This window comes from Saccoglossus kowalevskii, chromosome 9 (assembly GCF_978046115.1).
Source record: "Saccoglossus kowalevskii chromosome 9, keSacKowa6.1, whole genome shotgun sequence".
NCBI lineage: Eukaryota > Metazoa > Hemichordata > Enteropneusta > Harrimaniidae > Saccoglossus > Saccoglossus kowalevskii.
The window spans coordinates 32,533,507-32,539,745 of NC_140649.1; the positions used below are offsets into that span (position 1 = coordinate 32,533,507).

Sequence of the window (6,239 nt, forward strand, 5' to 3'; positions counted from 1 at the left end):
GACATCATTTCATTCGGCTATGACATCATTTCATTAGGCTATGACATCATTTCATTCGGCTATGACATCATTTCATTCGGCTATGACATCATTTCCTTGATATTGATATATCAATATATTGTGAATGAAGGCCATGGTATACAATACTCACAATACATGCCCGAATCACTCTGATGTCAGTAAATATATCTGTTTCACGACAGGAAAGTGTAGAAGCAATCTGATTAAAATCTGATGTAGTGTACGGGCTTTAATTATTTTGGCTATAAACTTATTTTAATTTTATGTTTTATTATTTTTGTTATTAATGCCTTTTTATTTTATTATTTTACTTTGATTTTGATTTTGTGATTTTTTTAAAATTCCGCCCTACATACATCTGAGCCGATGCCTATGTAACGAGATTTCAACGAGACCCACTGTCGACGATTTTAGTCAACGAATCACAGACCTTCTTCTATAGCGCACATGATGACGTCACTGGGCAGAGTCAGGTGGCAAACACACTCAAACATAAAATGGCGGATTATACCGACGTTAGGACCGAGAAGAACACGGCTTTTCGGTAAGTTTATCATTGTCAAATGCAACGAAAGTCATTTTTTTATGTTTATATTGTGGCTCGAATGGTTCGAGTTTGGATCGTTACTTTGCGTAGTTATTCTGGGAATGACGATTTTGTTTCCACCGGCTCGACCGAACATCGGTGTCTTTTTCCAGTCGCTTGCCCTGGAGACGGGTGATGTTTTGTTGACGATCGGGTCAAAACCGTCTACGGTATTGAAGCCGTAGCTGTAAATATTCATCAAAATGTATCAACATTTTGTACATTATACAATAACTCTTTATTAAAGTAATTGAGCTGATTTGGACTGGAATAAAATATTTTTTATTTGGAACACATCGCAATTGATCAGGAAATATTTTATTGCTCCATTTTTCTGCGTCGATGCCGTGGGCCGGTGACCGTTATACAATTTAAAATTTGCATTGTTTACTATAGCTGTTTACAGTGTTCTAATCATTACGATTTACTTATTTTTTTTGCTTCCATTCTAGATAATTATGCTCAGTGTTTGATGTAAAATTGAAGCGATGACTGAATAAACGAACCTTGGCTGGCGAAGATGTATCAGGAAGTGTACACATTTGTTGGAAGTGAACAAAATATTCAATGTAATGACAAAAATTGGAAAATGCTGTGGAATTTCTTTTGTAAATAAAAATATACTAGCAATTTTCTATTAATGGTTTATTCAAGTGGGCAAAATATAATGTACAGAAAGAGTGCCCGTAGAGTATCGCTACACTGAAAAGTAAGCAACCGACAGCCTCTATAAAAGGGGGCCTGTGATTGGCTGTTACTTACGCGAGATTTGAACGGGACTTACGTAGGCGTCGGATCAGATGTATGTAGGGCGGAATTAAAAAAAATCAAAATCAAAGTAAAATAATAAAATAAAAAGGCATTAATAACAAAAGTAATAAAAAATAAAATTAAAATAAGTTTATAGCCAAAATAATTAAAGCCCGTACACTACATCAGATTTTAATCAGATTGGTGTAGAAGCAGATAAGAAAACTCTCAATATATGGTTAGTTAACCTAAACTATGTTGAACGTTGGTATATTGCTGACGCCAATGGATCTTTTTTTATATGAGAAAATTACCACAGACAACCCCCTTCTATCATATTTACAGAACAAAATTGGGAATTATGCAGGCGCTTATATAATTAATTTACGTTTATATTAAAATACTGTATCAATAAAAGATATAAAGTTAAGCAAATATATACCGCTAAACACGATATTTGTGTGCATTTAATTGCATAGTTTTAGTTGACTTGGCGGGTTAAAGTGGCGGGAGGCGCGTGGCGGCTGGAAGTGACGGATAGCTTGATTACATCGTTCCTGGTTTACAAAATGTCGCCTTGTGTGAACTGGGTGCCAGGAATTTCAATCCCGAGGGACCGAGTAGTGAACTTGTGTGAATTACATGACTTTGGAGAACATGACTACTGTTCAACTAACAGGCGTGGTTATAACAACCGTTACACTGCTGTTTGTTAGGTACTTGAGAGGTGATAATCTTAAGACAGCTGTACAAAACTTATTCTTGAAATATGCATGAACTCCATTAAATGAGCAAATCTCAGCAAAACGCAATCCAATAAAATTTTACATCACAGTATATCACCCAAAGCTCGTCATTATAGTGAATCAGAGAGTTTCGTGTCGCTGCTGATGATCAGAAATATATAGGACTTGAGTGAACAAACGAACATCTTATATCCGCGGGACACTTGAAACAACATTGAAGTTTTTGTGTGTTTTTGATTCTGATGAGAAAATTGTCGTGTAATTAAAAATTAAACAGTGATCACAGTTAGAATAATCAATCGATACAATAAAATAATACAATCAAAATGATTGGTTCTCTGTCATCAAATAAATTAATTTGTTTATATATTTGTTTTTACCCCCAACAAGTTTTTTCATATGCGAGTAAGTTTGATAAATTTAACAGACCAGCAAACAATTACTTACGGACAACAAGTGTTCTTTAATAAATACTAATCAAAGTAATCAAAGTAATTTCAATTCTATCGAACCTTTTAAATTTGTTTATTTTGTTTTACCCGGCTTTTGCTGCAACCTTGCTTTCGTTATTTATACACTCATATAATATTTTATTTCTTTAAATTTCTTAAATTATTGTTTCAAAGAACCACCGCAAATTGGATTAGGTCACATAAAAGTGTAGCCCGGGAAAGCATAACACGATCTTAACTTTTGTTTGTTCACGAGCTTGAGTTATTGATAACGTCCACACATCATGCTTTAAGATTATAATTTAAGCGATTTTGTGATGATATCTTTATATTTATTCATTTAGTAAATGATCTGATTATGTAATCATACTATATTGTCTCATAGCTTTAGCTTTAACGCTAGAATTTTAAGAAAAATGTCAATTGAAATGTATACTCGATGGTAACAGAAATGCATAGTTTATAAATACCAAGACACATGATGTCACTTGTCAGGTTATATTATGCTTTCCTCGTTCAGAAAACTAAACGACATACGACAAATATGTTTAACAACATATGTACACAGAGCTAACAACAAAGATAACAAATGCCCTGTTCCGGTTACAATAGAAATTGTGACCTGTGACCTGTGACCATGTGAGTTGACCCCAATGTAGTTGTGTCCATTGCATAATCATACATTCATGCGAAAATCTACTGGACTTTTGAAGGCTGACATTATACAACGTTGCCGGTGAGGTTTTCAGAACGATGTTTTACGACGTGTTCCAACATATTGATTAAATCTATACAACGGCGTATTTTGCCCTTGCATGTTGTATGTGTGGGTGTTGTTATTAACTAGAACAGCCACATGAGATAAGTGTCAGTCATATAAGCTTGTCGAATGGGTCAGGGTTCACTCTATACGGCGACGACGTGAACTGTTATGATGATTGTCCGCATCATACTGCGCCGCCGGTTTTATTCGCGTGTGTTCGTCACTGTGTTCTGTTTGCTTCTGTTGTCGTCTGTCTTGCTACTTCTCACCCGCGATGAAGAACGTAGGAAAGAAGTTTTCGATCGATCACTTTTTCCAGGCATCATGGAAACTGGGGTCGATGCGTTGTTGGTAGGTGACAGGTACGATGTGTTACACGGAATTAAATCAGAATTGGAGTGGTTAAATCTACAACACAATATATTACAACGGGAATATGCAATTATTGCAGGGGAAGAATACATTACGCGGAACGGCTCAACCAACAATTCGAACACCAGCCATACGGGTATGCGTGGAGTCAATGTTAGAGACCATCGCCTCGAGTACATATCTAAGGATACCCTAACACGATTAAATGCAACTAATTTATTGACATGCAGCGAAATAGACGAGATAGTTTTAAAAAGACGTTTAGGTATTGGACACACCAAAGAGGCATGGCTGGGTTACTACGAAAATCAACCGGTGGTGGTAAAAAGAGTCACGCCGTCGGTGGAGGACGTCCAGGCGTGTCTGAAGCGACAGAAATTTTGGAAAGAGGAGGAATGTTTTCTTTACGCGAATTATAAACTATTGAAGGAAATGTTATTACTTCTGGAGCTGAACCATCCAGGTATTGTTAAGGTGAGTCCATTTAGGTAGGTTGTCAAGGCGACCTTGATGTTAATAATGTAAGTTCCATACATATTATGTTCATATCTAAAAATAAACATGTATATATTTTAGTGCGTCGTGTCTTAACATCAAATTTTGTTTTGAAATAATTTCAACACGCGGTACTAGTGCTTTTCTGAGTATTGTGGTATTCATTAAGATTAAATGGATAATATTAGCTATGGCGTAACTAACTCAAATGGAGTCACGTTATCAAAGAAATAATCAATGAGTACATGTTAATTAACAACCAGTTTAAACTTTACCACGCTGCCCCTATGTAAGCATGAGGCGACGTTAGAGTCGCGTCTTTCTGTTGCTGGGCAACTATATTCTTATTACCATAATACGTTCCGGTTTTTCAAGTGTTTATATACTGTTTAGCATGTTTCTGGAAGTTGGGGTCATGTCATTATGTAGGAGGACCAGGTTACACTTGCGATTTCGAACACCGGAATGTTTCAAACAACAAAACAATTATATAAATGAATATGATTGTTCATATCTTCCGAATTATGTAATGATGAAACATTTCGGATGCAATATCTTTCTTCGTCAACTAACAAAATAACTGCATACATTTCAGCTAGTTTGTACGAGTGCATCGACATATATGTTGTTTGTCATACAGCCTATGAAGTGGACAATGTCATAAAACACCATGTCTGCATTCTCTCATAATAATATACAATGTCATAAACTCAATTATATAAACATAGTAAATTCCATATTAAGTTGTAATGCCAACTCACAAAAAAAAAACACATGACAATAATCAATGCATGTTTCTATGGCACGCAATAGTTGATTTAGTTCACAAATCTGAGATAGAATAAGGAACTGCTACACTCGGATGGAGGGTAGAACAGTAAATTTGAAAAAAAAAGAATACTAGAGTTGGAGAGGGATCGCTTAGATATGATATATAGGAGAAGTAACTCTAAGTAGGATACGTAACTGAAATATGAGAAACCACTCTTTTGTTAGAAGAAAGCTCTGCGACTATGACAGATACTGAAATACTGAGATAGGATTATGAGATGACGCCTAGACCAAGCTAAGCTGTGCATTTTGTGGAGATATATTGTGTTTCTACTCAAGACAATTTTCCTGTCAGTTATTAGGTTTCTGTGTGAGAAGTGAATTGACCAGTAATGAGTTAGAAAACCATGGAGTTATATCAGTGGTGGAATACGGATACACTTTTACTCTGCAACAAATCAAACTATGGACATGGGAACAAAGGCTTCAAGTTAGTATAACGTGATCTACAACACTAATTGATACAGATCTAGGTACATTAATCAATTTCGAAATGCTCGAGGTGCCCAGAGACTTTACATCTCCACAGTTGCTTTATGTCATCGTACGATTTTATTTCTCAATAGGCATCAATAGAAATATCTAGCCTGCTAAATTATTTTCATCATTCACCGATGGGTTCGCTCATTACCCCCAAATTTGGAGTGAATCAAGTTTCAATTATTAATGGCCATGTAAAAATAACTGACCTGGATGACGTGCACAGTGATGAACCGGAATGTATAAACCATAAATGTTACATCAAAGGAACGCCAATACAAGGTAAATATGTGATAATATGATTGTTTGATTGATTGATTAATTGATTAATTGATTGATTGATTGATTAATTAATTGATTGATTAATTGATTGATTAATTAATTAATTAGATAATTTGATTATTTGTGTGTTTGTTCGCTCGTTCGTTCATTTATTTATTTATTTACTTACTTCACTATATTTATCTCAATTCGTTGATTTGAAATTTAAGTCAAATAAAAGTCATGTAAGTTTCTAGTTCCGAGCTTATTCAGTTTCTTTATCAGATACTGTTTTGAATAATTGACTCCTGCAACATGTGAGATATGTTACTCTAGATCTATTACGAGGGTGATTGTAACAAATCAACTTTTAAGTTGATATGCGATAATGTGACATTGATTTAAAAACTCAAACATTACGTCATAAAATATCACTGTTATTTACATAACACGATAAACTGAAAATATGAATATGCAATATT

The 6,239-nt window shown here is 34.9% G+C and overlaps 1 long non-coding RNA gene across 1 annotated transcript; it reads left to right on the plus strand.

The window, feature by feature from the left end:
- Positions 1-303: 303 nt before the first annotated feature.
- Positions 304-1,237, plus strand: LOC146739159 (uncharacterized). The gene is made up of 2 exons (XR_014930631.1): positions 304-565; positions 1,060-1,237. It is a non-coding gene; the product is annotated as an uncharacterized LOC146739159 (long non-coding RNA).
- The last annotated feature ends 5,002 nt before the right edge of the window (positions 1,238-6,239 follow it).